The sequence below is a fragment of the Rhopalosiphum padi genome, chromosome 3 (genome assembly GCF_020882245.1).
Source record: "Rhopalosiphum padi isolate XX-2018 chromosome 3, ASM2088224v1, whole genome shotgun sequence".
Lineage (NCBI taxonomy): Eukaryota > Metazoa > Arthropoda > Insecta > Hemiptera > Aphididae > Rhopalosiphum > Rhopalosiphum padi.
Window position 1 is genome coordinate 19,333,328 of NC_083599.1, and position 17,141 is coordinate 19,350,468.

The following is a 17,141-nucleotide window of genomic DNA, read 5'->3' on the forward strand; positions in this document are numbered from 1 at the left end:
CAAATATTACAAATTCATATTTTTAACTTCTTATAAAACACTCAATTCTCATGTTAGTCTCTTCAAACCTTGACTACTAAATTGTGAAAATGATTCTTATTTACCATTATTAACATTCATATATTTCATTTATGCTGTTAATTCATAAACACTATAAAACATGGTTTTACATAATAATTTATACAAATATTACAAATTCATATTTTAACTTCTTATAAAACACTACAATTCTCATGTTAGTCTCTTCAAACCTTGACTACTAGATTGTGAAAATGTTTCTTATTTACCATTATTACATTCATATATTTCAATGAAGCTGATACAACATAAACACTATAAAACATGGTTTTACATAATAATTTATACAAATATTAAAAATTCATATTTTTTGCATATTAAAAAATCAACAAGTTTAATTTATTGTACAAGTATATTTTGTTATACATTTTTTTTCATTAAAATTCAACACAACACTGATAGACTTCTAATATCTTTTATTACTGATCAATCATCATTATTATAATTTCTCCAACCATTATACATATTTACATGAATATTTTTTTTTTAGGTGGCAGTATAATAGTGGATCACTGAAACATGCTGAGACATTAATTAACATTTTTGGAATATTGGGAAAGTTTCAACATCCTACATTGAACATGGACTTGAAGATTCTGATAATAATAATGATTTTATGCAATGTACTTGTAATGAATATAAAATATAATTAATAGTAAATTAATAGTAGTGGAACAATTTAAATTTGTTAAAAATATGAATATAGTATTGGTAAACAAATTGAGCTTTTTTAATTTTCATTCTTAAAATATGCCTCAGCTTTATAAATATTTTTATTATTACTACTTTTATTTTATAATTAGGTTTTTCTTAAACCATAATCCAAAGAATTGTAATTTAAATCGTCTAGTTTATTATAGATGTTTTACAGTACTTTTATTCGATAATGATTTGATATTGTTATGTTCAAATCAGTATTATTTTTGAGGTATGGTTATGTCATAGTCTATTAAAAAACAACAATTTTAAGTTATTGTACAAGTGTATTCTTTATAAACACTTATTTTACATTCAAATCCAACAAAACATTCTAGTAGATATGTACGATCTTTTTTGTCCTTATCAAAATTATTATATCTTATCATCTGTTATATATTTATCTTTCATATCTATTTCCAGTTTTACATTGGTATTAGTATTTAAGTTTCAACTGCAAAGTGGTTTCACAAATGTTGTAATAAGAATGAAGTTTGTGTGTTAGTTTTTGTTTGATTATTTCCATTTCTGAATTGCTCAGTGTTTTTACCGTTCTAGTTGTAATATAAAGATTTTCGTTTCAATTATGGCATGTATTAGTGACATTTTTTTCCTCCAACCATTATAACATATTTAACCGACAACATTTTTTCAGATGGTAGTACGGCAGATCACTTGATGCATGCTGAGACGTGAATTCACATTCCTACCACTTGGCAAGGTATCAACATCCTACACTGAACAATGGACTAGAAGATTCTAATAATAATAATGGTTTTATGCAATGTACGAGTAATGAATATAGAATGTAATTGATAGTCAATTAATAGTAGTATAACATAAAATTAGTGTCAAAAAACCATGATCATTATATTAAGAAAAATAATATATTATTTACCATTATTAACATTCATGTATTTCATTGAAGCTGATACATCATAAACACTATAAAACATGGTATTACATAATAATTTATACAAATATTACAAATTCATATTTTTAACTTCTTATAAAACACTCAATTCTCATGTTAGTGTCTTCAAACCTTGACTACTAGATTGTGAAAATGTTTCTTATTTACCATTATTAACATTCATATATTTCATTTATGCTGTTAATTCATAAACACTTTAAAACATGGTTTTACATAATAATTTTTACAAATATTACAAATTCATATTTTTTAACTTCTTATAAAACACTCAATTCTCATGTTAGTCTCTTCAAACCTTGACTACTAGATTGTGAAAATGATTCTAATTTACCATTATTAACATTCATATATTTCATTTATGCTGTTAATTCATAAACACTTTAAAACATGGTTTTACATAATAATTTTTACAAATATTACAAATTCATATTTTTAACTTCTTATAAAACACTCAATTCTCATGTTAGTGTATTCAAACCTTGACTACTAGATTGTGAAAATGTTTCTTATTTACCATTATTAACATTCATATATTTCAATGAAGCTGATACAACATAAACACTATAAAACATGGTTTTACATAATAATTTATACAAATATTAAAAATTCATATTTTTTGCATATTAAAAAATCAACAAGTTTAATTTATTGTACAAGTATATTTTGTTATACATTTTTTTCATTAAAAATTCAACACAACACTGATAGACTTCTAATATCTTTTATTACTGATCAATCATCATTATTATAATTTCTCCAACCATATATACATATTTACATGAATATTTTTTTTTAGGTGGCAGTATAATAGTGGATCACTGAAACATGCTGAGACATTAATTAACATTTTGGAATATTGGGAAAGTTTCAACATCCTACATTGAACATGGACTTGAAGATTCTGATAATAATAATGATTTTATGCAATGTACTTGTAATGAATATAAAATATAATTAATAGTAAATTAATAGTAGTGGAACAATTTAAATTTGTTAAAAAATATGAATATAGTATTGGTAAACAAATTGAGCTTTTTTAATTTTCATTCTTAAAATATGCCTCAGCTTTATAAATATTTTTATTATTACTACTTTTATTTTATAATTAGGTTTTTTCTTAAACCATAATCCAAAGAATTGTAATTTAAATCGTCTAGTTTATTATAGATGTTTTACAGTACTTTTATTCGATAATGATTTGATATTGTTATGTTCAAATCAGTATTATTTTTGAGGTATGGTTATGTCATAGTCTATTAAAAAACAACAATTTTAAGTTATTGTACAAGTGTATTCTTTATAAACACTTATTTTTACATTCAAATCCAACAAAACATTCTAGTAGATATGTACGATCTTTTTTTGTCTTATCAAAATTATTATATCTTATCATCTGTTATATATTTATCTTTCATATCTATTTCCAGTTTTACATTGGTATTAGTATTTAAGTTTCAAACTGCAAAGTGGTTTCACAAATGTTGTAATAAGAATGAAGTTTGTGTGTTAGTTTTTGTGTTGATTATTTCCATTTCTGAATTGCTCAGTGTTTTACCGTTCTAGTTGTAATATAAAGATTTTCGTTTCAATTATGGCATGTATTAGTGACATTTTTTCCTCCAACCATTATACATATTTAACCGACAACATTTTTTCAGATGGTAGTACGGCAGATCACTTGATGCATGCTGAGACGTGAATTCACATTCCTACCACTTGGCAAGGTATCAACATCCTACACTGAACAATGGACTAGAAGATTCTAATAATAATAATGGTTTTATGCAATGTACGAGTAAATGAATATAGAATGTAATTGATAGTCAATTAATAGTAGTATAACATAAAATTAGTGTCAAAAAACCATGATCATTATATTAAGAAAATAATTATTATTTACCATTATTAACATTCATGTATTTCATTGAAGCTGATACATCATAAACACTATAAAACATGGTATTACATAATAATTTATACAAATATTACAAATTCATATTTTTAACTTCTTATAAAACACTCAATTCTCATGTTAGTGTCTTCAAACCTTGACTACTAGATTGTGAAAATGTTTCTTATTTACCATTATTAACATTCATATATTTCATTTATGCTGTTAATTCATAAACACTTTAAAACATGGTTTTACATAATAATTTTTACAAATATTACAAATTCATATTTTTAACTTCTTATAAAACACTCAATTCTCATGTTAGTCTCTTCAAACCTTGACTACTAGATTGTGAAAATGATTCTAATTTACCATTATTAACATTCATATAATTTCATTTATGCTGTTTAATTCATAAACACTTTAAAACATGGTTTTACATAATAATTTTTACAAATATTACAAATTCATATTTTTAAACTTCTTATAAAACACTCAATTCTCATGTTAGTGTATTCAAACCTTGACTACTAGATTGTGAAATGATTCTTATTTACCATTATTAACATTCATATATTTCATTGAAGCTGATACATCATAAACACCATAAAACATGGTATTACATAATAATTTATACAAATATTACAAATTCATATTTTTGACTGCTTATATAACACTCAATTCTCATGTTAGTGTCTTAAAACCTTGACCACTAGATTGTGAAAATGATTCTTATTTACCATTATTAACATTCCTATATTTCATTGAAGCTGATACATCATAAACACTATAAAAACATGGTATTACATAATAATTTATACAAATATTACAAATTCATATTTTTAACTGCTTATAAAACACTCAATTCTCATGTTAGTGTCTTAAAACCTTGACTACTAGATTGTGAAAATGATTCTTATTTACCATTATTAATATTCATATTATTTCATTGAAGCTGATACATCATAAACACTATAAAACATGGTTTTACATAATAATTTACACAATTATTGCTAATTTATAATATATCAAACTGCTTACAAAACACTCAATTCTCATGTTAGTGTCTTAAAAATTTGACTACTAGATTGTGAAAATGATTCTTATTTACCATCATTAACATTCATATATTTCATTTATGCTGTTAATTCATAAACACTATAAAACATGGTTTTTACATAATAATAATTTTAACAAATATTACAAATTCATATTTTTAACTTCTTATAAAACACTCAATTCTCATGTTAGTATCTTCGAACCTTGACTACTAGATTGTGAAAATGATTCTTATTTACCATTATTAACATTCATGTATATCATTTATGCTGATACATCCTAAACACTATAAAACATAGTTTTACATAATAATTTATACAAATATTACAAATTCATATTTTTAACTTCTTATAAAACACTCAATTCTCATGTTAGTCTCTTCAAACCTTGACTACTAAATTGTGAAAAATGATTCTTATTTACCATTATTAACATTCATATATTTCATTTATGCTGTTAATTCATAAACACTATAAAACATGGTTTTACATAATAATTTATACAAATATTACAAATTCATATTTTAACTTCTTATAAAACACTCAATTCTCATGTTAGTCTCTTCCAAACCTTGACTACTAGATTGTGAAAATGTTTCTTATTTACCATTATTAACATTCATATATTTCAATGAAGCTGATACAACATAAACACTATAAAACATGGTTTTTACATAATAATTTATACAAATATTAAAAATTCATATTTTTTGCATATTGAAAATCAACAAGTTTAATTTATTGTACAAGTATATTTTGTTATACATTTTTTTTCATTAACATTCAACACAACACTGGTAGATTTCTAATATCTTTTATTACTGATCAATCATCATTATTATAATTTCTCCAACCATTATACATATTTATATGAATATTTTTTTTTTAGGTGGCAGTATAATAGTGGAACACTGAAACATGCTGAGACATTAATTAACATTTTTGGAATTTGGGAAAGTTTTCAACATCTTACATTGAACATGGACTTGAAGATTTCTGATAATGATAATGATTTTATGCAATGTAGTTTTGTAATGAAAATAAAATGTAATTGATAGTAAATTAATAGTAGTGTAACAATTGAAATTTGTTAAAAATATGAATATAGTATTGGTAAACAAATTGATCTTTTCATTTTCATTCTTAAAATATGCCTCAGCTTTAAAAATATTTTTATTATTACTACGTTTATTTTATAATTAGGATTTCATCAAACCATAAACCAAAGTATTATAATTTAAACCGTCTAGTTTTAATAGATGTTTTACAGAACTTTTATTCGATAATGATTTGATATTATTATGTTCAAATCAGTATTATTTTTGAGGTATGGTTATGTCATAGTCTATTAAAAAACAACAATTTTAAGTTATTGTACAAGTGTATTCTTTATAAACACTTATTTTACATTCAAATCCAACAAAACATTCTAGTAGATTTGTACGATCTTTTTTGTCTTATCAAAATTATTATATCTTATCATCTGTTATATATTTATATTTCATATCTATTTCCAGTTTTACATTCGTATTAGTATTTAAGTTTCAACTGCAAAGTGGTTTCACAAATGTTGTAATAAGAATGATGTTTGTGTGTTAGTTTTTGTTTGATTATTTCCATTTCTGAATTGCTCAGTGTTTTACGGTTCTAGTTGTAATATAAAGATTTTCGTTTCAATTATGGCATGTATTAGTGACATTTTTTCCTCCAACCATTATACATATTTAAACGACAACATTTTTTCAGATGGTAGTACGGCAGATCACTTGATGCATGCTGAGACGTGAATTCACATTCCTACCACTTGGCAAGGTATCAACATCCTACACTGATCAATGGACTAGAAGATTCTAATAATAATAATAGTTTTATGCAATGTACGAGTAATGAATATAGAATGTAATTGATAGTCAATTAATAGTAGTATAACATAAAATTAGTGCCAAAAAACCATGATCATTATATTAAGAAAATAATTATTATTTACCATTATTAACATTCATGTATTTCATTGAAGCTGATACATCATAAACACTATAAAACATGGTATTACATAATAATTTATACAAATATTACAAATTCATATTTTTAACTGCTTATAAAACACTCAATTCTCATGTTAGTGTCTTAAAACCTTGACTACTGGATTGTGAAAATGATTCTTATTTACCATTTTTAATATTCATATATTTCATTGAAGCTGATACATCATAAACACTATAAAACATGGTTTTACATAATAATTTACACAATTATTGCTAATTTATAATATATCAAACTGCTTACAAAACACTCAATTCTCATGTTAGTGTCTTAAAAATTTGACTACTAGATTGTGAAAATGATTCTTATTTACCATCATTAACATTCATATATTTCATTTATGCTGTTAATTCATAAACACTATAAAACATGGTTTTACATAATAATAATTTTTACAAATATTACAAATTCATATTTTTAACTTCTTATAAAACACTCAATTCTCATGTTAGTATCTTCGAACCTTGACTACTAGATTGTGAAAATGATTCTTATTTACCATTATTAACATTCATGTATATCATTTATGCTGATACATCCTAAACACTATAAAACATGGTTTTACATAATAATTTATACAAATATTACAAATTCATATTTTTAACTTCTTATAAAACACTCAATTCTCATGTTAGTCTCTTCAAACCTTGACTACTAAATTGTGAAAATGATTCTTATTTACCATTATTAACATTCATATATTTCATTTATGCTGTTAATTCATAAACACTATAAAACATGGTTTTACATAATAATTTATACAAATATTACAAATTCATATTTTAACTTCTTATAAAACACTCAATTCTCATGTTAGTCTCTTCAAACCTTGACTACTAGATTGTGAAAATGTTTCTTATTTACCATTATTAACATTCATATATTTCAATGAAGCTGATACAACATAAACACTATAAAACATGGTTTTACATAATAATTTATACAAATATTAAAAATTCATATTTTTTGCATATTAAAAATCAACAAGTTTAATTTATTGTACAAGTATATTTTGTTATACATTTTTTTTCATTAAAATTCAACACAACACTGATAGACTTCTAATATCTTTTATTACTGATCAATCATCATTATTATAATTTCTCCAACCATTATACATATTTACATGAATATTTTTTTTTAGGTGGCAGTATAATAGTGGATCACTGAAACATGCTGAGACATTAATTAACATTTTTGGAATATTGGGAAAGTTTCAACATCCTACATTGAACATGGACTTGAAGATTCTGATAATAATAATGATTTTATGCAATGTACTTGTAATGAATATAAAATATAATTAATAGTAAATTAATAGTAGTGGAACAATTGAAATTTGTTAAAAATATGAATATAGTATTGGTAAACAAATTGAGCTTTTTAATTTTCATTCTTAAAATATGCCTCAGCTTTATAAATATTTTTATTATTACTACTTTTATTTTATAATTAGGTTTTTCTTAAACCATAATCCAAAGAATTGTAATTTAAATCGTCTAGTTTATTATAGATGTTTTACAGTACTTTTATTCGATAATGATTTGATATTGTTATGTTCAAATCAGTATTATTTTTGAGGTATGGTTATGTCATAGTCTATTAAAAAACAACAATTTTAAGTTATTGTACAAGTGTATTCTTTATAAACACTTATTTTACATTCAAATCCAACAAAACATTCTAGTAGATATGTACGATCTTTTTTGTCTTATCAAAATTATTATATCTTATCATCTGTTATATATTTATCTTTCATATCTATTTCCAGTTTTACATTGGTATTAGTATTTAAGTTTCAACTGCAAAGTGGTTTCACAAATGTTGTAATAAGAATGAAGTTTGTGTGTTAGTTTTTGTTTGATTATTTCCATTTCTGAATTGCTCAGTGTTTTACCGTTCTAGTTGTAATATAAAGATTTTCGTTTCAATTATGGCATGTATTAGTGACATTTTTTCCTCCAACCATTATACATATTTAACCGACAACATTTTTTCAGATGGTAGTACGGCAGATCACTTGATGCATGCTGAGACGTGAATTCACATTCCTACCACTTGGCAAGGTATCAACATCCTACACTGAACAATGGACTAGAAGATTCTAATAATAATAATGGTTTTATGCAATGTACGAGTAATGAATATAGAATGTAATTGATAGTCAATTAATAGTAGTATAACATAAAATTAGTGTCAAAAAACCATGATCATTATATTAAGAAAATAATTATTATTTACCATTATTAACATTCATGTATTTCATTGAAGCTGATACATCATAAACACTATAAAACATGGTATTACATAATAATTTATACAAATATTACAAATTCATATTTTTAACTTCTTATAAAACACTCAATTCTCATGTTAGTGTCTTCAAACCTTGACTACTAGATTGTGAAAATGTTTCTTATTTACCATTATTAACATTCATATATTTCATTTATGCTGTTAATTCATAAACACTTTAAAACATGGTTTTACATAATAATTTTTACAAATATTACAAATTCATATTTTTAACTTCTTATAAAACACTCAATTCTCATGTTAGTCTCTTCAAACCTTGACTACTAGATTGTGAAAATGATTCTAATTTACCATTATTAACATTCATATATTTCATTTATGCTGTTAATTCATAAACACTTTAAAACATGGTTTTACATAATAATTTTTACAAATATTACAAATTCATATTTTTAACTTCTTATAAAACACTCAATTCTCATGTTAGTGTATTCAAACCTTGACTACTAGATTGTGAAATGATTCTTATTTACCATTATTAACATTCATATATTTCATTGAAGCTGATACATCATAAACACCATAAAACATGGTATTACATAATAATTTATACAAATATTACAAATTCATATTTTTGACTGCTTATATAACACTCAATTCTCATGTTAGTGTCTTAAAACCTTGACCACTAGATTGTGAAAATGATTCTTATTTACCATTATTAACATTCCTATATTTCATTGAAGCTGATACATCATAAACACTATAAAACATGGTATTACATAATAATTTATACAAATATTACAAATTCATATTTTTAACTGCTTATAAAACACTCAATTCTCATGTTAGTGTCTTAAAACCTTGACTACTAGATTGTGAAAATGATTCTTATTTACCATTATTAATATTCATATATTTCATTGAAGCTGATACATCATAAACACTATAAAACATGGTTTTACATAATAATTTACACAATTATTGCTAATTTATAATATATCAAACTGCTTACAAAACACTCAATTCTCATGTTAGTGTCTTAAAAATTTGACTACTAGATTGTGAAAATGATTCTTATTTACCATCATTAACATTCATATATTTCATTTATGCTGATACATCCTAAACACTATAAAACATGGTTTTACATAATAATTTATACAAATATTACAAATTCATATTTTTAACTTCTTATAAAACACTCAATTCTCATGTTAGTCTCTTCAAACCTTGACTACTAAATTGTGAAAATGATTCTTATTTACCATTATTAACATTCATATATTTCATTTATGCTGTTAATTCATAAACACTATAAAACATGGTTTTACATAATAATAATTTTTACATATATTACAAATTCATATTTTTAACTTCTTATAAAACACTCAATTCTCATGTTAGTATCTTCGAACCTTGACTACTAGATTGTGAAAATGATTCTTATTTACCATTATTAACATTCATGTATATCATTTATGCTGATACATCCAAAACACTATAAAACATGGTTTTACATAATAATTTATACAAATATTACAAATTCATATTTTTAACTTCTTATAAAACACTCAATTCTCATGTTAGTCTCTTCAAACCTTGACTACTAAATTGTGAAAATGATTCTTATTTACCATTATTAACATACATATATTTCAATGAAGCTGATACATCATAAACACTATAAAACATGGTTTTACATAATAATTTATACAAATATTAAAAATTCATATTTTTTGCATATTGAAAATCAACAAGTTTAATTTATTGTACAAGTATATTTTGTTATACATTTTTTTTCATTAACATTCAACACAACACTGGTAGATTTCTAATATCTTTTATTACTGATCAATCATCATTATTATAATTTCTCCAACCATTATACATATTTATATGAATATTTTTTTTTAGGTGGCAGTATAATAGTGGAACACTGAAACATGCTGAGACATTAATTAACATTTTTGGAATTTGGGAAAGTTTCAACATCTTACATTGAACATGGACTTGAAGATTCTGATAATGATAATGATTTTATGCAATGTAGTTTGTAATGAAAATAAAATGTAATTGATAGTAAATTAATAGTAGTGTAACAATTGAAATTTGTTAAAAATATGAATATAGTATTGGTAAACAAATTGATCTTTTCATTTTCATTCTTAAAATATGCCTCAGCTTTAAAAATATTTTTATTATTACTACGTTTATTTTATAATTAGGATTTCATCAAACCATAAACCAAAGTATTATAATTTAAACCGTCTAGTTTTAATAGATGTTTTACAGAACTTTTATTCGATAATGATTTGATATTATTATGTTCAAATCAGTATTATTTTTGAGGTATGGTTATGTCATAGTCTATTAAAAAACAACAATTTTAAGTTATTGTACAAGTGTATTCTTTATAAACACTTATTTTACATTCAAATCCAACAAAACATTCTAGTAGATTTGTACGATCTTTTTTGTCTTATCAAAATTATTATATCTTATCATCTGTTATATATTTATATTTCATATCTATTTCCAGTTTTACATTCGTATTAGTATTTAAGTTTCAACTGCAAAGTGGTTTCACAAATGTTGTAATAAGAATGATGTTTGTGTGTTAGTTTTTGTTTGATTATTTCCATTTCTGAATTGCTCAGTGTTTTACGGTTCTAGTTGTAATATAAAGATTTTCGTTTCAATTATGGCATGTATTAGTGACATTTTTTCCTCCAACCATTATACATATTTAAACGACAACATTTTTTCAGATGGTAGTACGGCAGATCACTTGATGCATGCTGAGACGTGAATTCACATTCCTACCACTTGGCAAGGTATCAACATCCTACACTGATCAATGGACTAGAAGATTCTAATAATAATAATAGTTTTATGCAATGTACGAGTAATGAATATAGAATGTAATTGATAGTCAATTAATAGTAGTATAACATAAAATTAGTGCCAAAAAACCATGATCATTATATTAAGAAAATAATTATTATTTACCATTATTAACATTCATGTATTTCATTGAAGCTGATACATCATAAACACTATAAAACATGGTATTACATAATAATTTATACAAATATTACAAATTCATATTTTTGACTGCTTATAAAACACTCTATTCTCATGTTAGTGTCTTAAAACCTTGACTACTAGATTGTGAAATGATTCTTATTTACCATTATTAACATTCATATATTTCATTGAAGCTGATACATCATAAACACCATAAAACATGGTATTACATAATAATTTATACAAATATTACAAATTCATATTTTTGACTGCTTATATAACACTCAATTCTCATGTTAGTGTCTTAAAACCTTGACCACTAGATTGTGAAAATGATTCTTATTTACCATTATTAACATTCCTATATTTCATTGAAGCTGATACATCATAAACACTATAAAACATGGTATTACATAATAATTTATACAAATATTACAAATTCATATTTTTAACTGCTTATAAAACACTCAATTCTCATGTTAGTGTCTTAAAACCTTGACTACTAGATTGTGAAAATGATTCTTATTTACCATTATTAATATTCATATATTTCATTGAAGCTGATACATCATAAACACTATAAAACATGGTTTTACATAATAATTTACACAATTATTGCTAATTTATAATATATCAAACTGCTTACAAAACACTCAATTCTCATGTTAGTGTCTTAAAAATTTGACTACTAGATTGTGAAAATGATTCTTATTTACCATCATTAACATTCATATATTTCATTTATGCTGTTAATTCATAAACACTATAAAACATGGTTTTACATAATAATAATTTTTACAAATATTACAAATTCATATTTTTAACTTCTTATAAAACACTCAATTCTCATGTTAGTATCTTCGAACCTTGACTACTAGATTGTGAAAATGATTCTTATTTACCATTATTAACATTCATGTATATCATTTATGCTGATACATCCTAAACACTATAAAACATGGTTTTACATAATAATTTATACAAATATTACAAATTCATATTTTTAACTTCTTATAAAACACTCAATTCTCATGTTAGTCTCTTCAAACCTTGACTACTAAATTGTGAAAATGATTCTTATTTACCATTATTAACATTCATATATTTCATTTATGCTGTTAATTCATAAACACTATAAAACATGGTTTTACATAATAATTTATACAAATATTACAAATTCATATTTTAACTTCTTATAAAACACTCAATTCTCATGTTAGTCTCTTCAAACCTTGACTACTAGATTGTGAAAATGTTTCTTATTTACCATTATTAACATTCATATATTTCAATGAAGCTGATACAACATAAACACTATAAAACATGGTTTTACATAATAATTTATACAAATATTAAAAATTCATATTTTTTGCATATTAAAAATCAACAAGTTTAATTTATTGTACAAGTATATTTTGTTATACATTTTTTTTCATTAAAATTCAACACAACACTGATAGACTTCTAATATCTTTTATTACTGATCAATCATCATTATTATAATTTCTCCAACCATTATACATATTTACATGAATATTTTTTTTTAGGTGGCAGTATAATAGTGGATCACTGAAACATGCTGAGACATTAATTAACATTTTTGGAATATTGGGAAAGTTTCAACATCCTACATTGAACATGGACTTGAAGATTCTGATAATAATAATGATTTTATGCAATGTACTTGTAATGAATATAAAATATAATTAATAGTAAATTAATAGTAGTGGAACAATTTAAATTTGTTAAAAATATGAATATAGTATTGGTAAACAAATTGAGCTTTTTAATTTTCATTCTTAAAATATGCCTCAGCTTTATAAATATTTTTATTATTACTACTTTTATTTTATAATTAGGTTTTTCTTAAACCATAATCCAAAGAATTGTAATTTAAATCGTCTAGTTTATTATAGATGTTTTACAGTACTTTTATTCGATAATGATTTGATATTGTTATGTTCAAATCAGTATTATTTTTGAGGTATGGTTATGTCATAGTCTATTAAAAAACAACAATTTTAAGTTATTGTACAAGTGTATTCTTTATAAACACTTATTTTACATTCAAATCCAACAAAACATTCTAGTAGATATGTACGATCTTTTTTGTCTTATCAAAATTATTATATCTTATCATCTGTTATATATTTATCTTTCATATCTATTTCCAGTTTTTACATTGGTATTAGTATTTAAGTTTCAACTGCAAAGTGGTTTCACAAATGTTGTAATAAGAATGAAGTTTGTGTGTTAGTTTTTGTTTGATTATTTCCATTTCTGAATTGCTCAGTGTTTTACCGTTCTAGTTGTAATATAAAGATTTTCGTTTCAATTATGGCATGTATTAGTGACATTTTTTCCTCCAACCATTATACATATTTAACCGACAACATTTTTTCAGATGGTAGTACGGCAGATCACTTGATGCATGCTGAGACGTGAATTCACATTCCTACCACTTGGCAAGGTATCAACATCCTACACTGAACAATGGACTAGAAGATTCTAATAATAATAATGGTTTTATGCAATGTACGAGTAATGAATATAGAATGTAATTGATAGTCAATTAATAGTAGTATAACATAAAATTAGTGTCAAAAAACCATGATCATTATATTAAGAAAATAATTATTATTTACCATTATTAACATTCATGTATTTCATTGAAGCTGATACATCATAAACACTATAAAACATGGTATTACATAATAATTTATACAAATATTACAAATTCATATTTTTAACTTCTTATAAAACACTCAATTCTCATGTTAGTGTCTTCAAACCTTGACTACTAGATTGTGAAAATGTTTCTTATTTACCATTATTAACATTCATATATTTCATTTATGCTGTTAATTCATAAACACTTTAAAACATGGTTTTACATAATAATTTTTACAAATATTACAAATTCATATTTTTAACTTCTTATAAAACACTCAATTCTCATGTTAGTCTCTTCAAACCTTGACTACTAGATTGTGAAAATGATTCTAATTTACCATTATTAACATTCATATATTTCATTTATGCTGTTAATTCATAAACACTTTAAAACATGGTTTTACATAATAATTTTTACAAATATTACAAATTCATATTTTTAACTTCTTATAAAACACTCAATTCTCATGTTAGTGTATTCAAACCTTGACTACTAGATTGTGAAATGATTCTTATTTACCATTATTAACATTCATATATTTCATTGAAACTGATACATCATAAACACCATAAAACATGGTATTACATAATAATTTATACAAATATTACAAATTCATATTTTTGACTGCTTATATAACACTCAATTCTCATGTTAGTGTCTTAAAACCTTGACCACTAGATTGTGAAAATGATTCTTATTTACCATTATTAACATTCCTATATTTCATTGAAGCTGATACATCATAAACACTATAAAACATGGTATTACATAATAATTTATACAAATATTACAAATTCATATTTTTAACTGCTTATAAAACACTCAATTCTCATGTTAGTGTCTTAAAACCTTGACTACTAGATTGTGAAAATGATTCTTATTTACCATTATTAATATTCATATATTTCATTGAAGCTGATACATCATAAACACTATAAAACATGGTTTTTACATAATAATTTACACAATTATTGCTAATTTATAATATATCAAACTGCTTACAAAACACTCAATTCTCATGTTAGTGTCTTAAAAATTTGACTACTAGATTGTGAAAATGATTCTTATTTACCATCATTAACATTCATATATTTCATTTATGCTGTTAATTCATAAACACTATAAAACATGGTTTTACATAATAATAATTTTTACAAATATTACAAATTCATATTTTTAACTTCTTATAAAACACTCAATTCTCATGTTAGTATCTTCGAACCTTGACTACTAGATTGTGAAAATGATTCTTATTTACCATTATTAACATTCATGTATATCATTTATGCTGATACATCCTAAACACTATAAAACATGGTTTTACATAATAATTTATACAAATATTACAAATTCATATTTTTAACTTCTTATAAAACACTCAATTCTCATGTTAGTCTCTTCAAACCTTGACTACTAAATTGTGAAAATGATTCTTATTTACCATTATTAACATTCATATATTTCATTTATGCTGTTAATTCATAAACACTATAAAACATGGTTTTACATAATAATTTATACAAATATTACAAATTCATATTTTAACTTCTTATAAAACACTCAATTCTCATGTTAGTCTCTTCAAACCTTGACTACTAGATTGTGAAAATGTTTCTTATTTACCATTATTAACATTCATATATTTCAATGAAGCTGATACAACATAAACACTATAAAACATGGTTTTACATAATAATTTATACAAATATTAAAAATTCATATTTTTTGCATATTAAAAATCAACAAGTTTAATTTATTGTACAAGTATATTTTGTTATACATTTTTTTTCATTAAAATTCAACACAACACTGATAGACTTCTAATATCTTTTATTACTGATCAATCATCATTATTATAATTTCTCCAACCATTATACATATTTACATGAATATTTTTTTTTAGGTGGCAGTATAATAGTGGATCACTGAAACATGCTGAGACATTAATTAACATTTTTGGAATATTGGGAAAGTTTCAACATCCTACATTGAACATGGACTTGAAGATTCTGATAATAATAATGATTTTATGCAATGTACTTGTAATGAATATAAAATATAATTAATAGTAAATTAATAGTAGTGGAACAATTGAAATTTGTTAAAAATATGAATATAGTATTGGTAAACAAATTGAGCTTTTTAATTTTCATTCTTAAAATATGCCTCAGCTTTATAAATATTTTTATTATTACTACTTTTATTTTATAATTAGGTTTTTCTTAAACCATAATCCAAAGAATTGTAATTTAAATCGTCTAGTTTATTATAGATGTTTTACAGTACTTTTATTCGATAATGATTTGATATTGTTATGTTCAAATCAGTATTATTTTTGAGGTATGGTTATGTCATAGTCTATTAAAAAACAACAATTTTAAGTTATTGTACAAGTGTATTCTTTATAAACACTTATTTTACATTCAAATCCAACAAAACATTCTAGTAGATATGTACGATCTTTTTTGTCTTATCAAA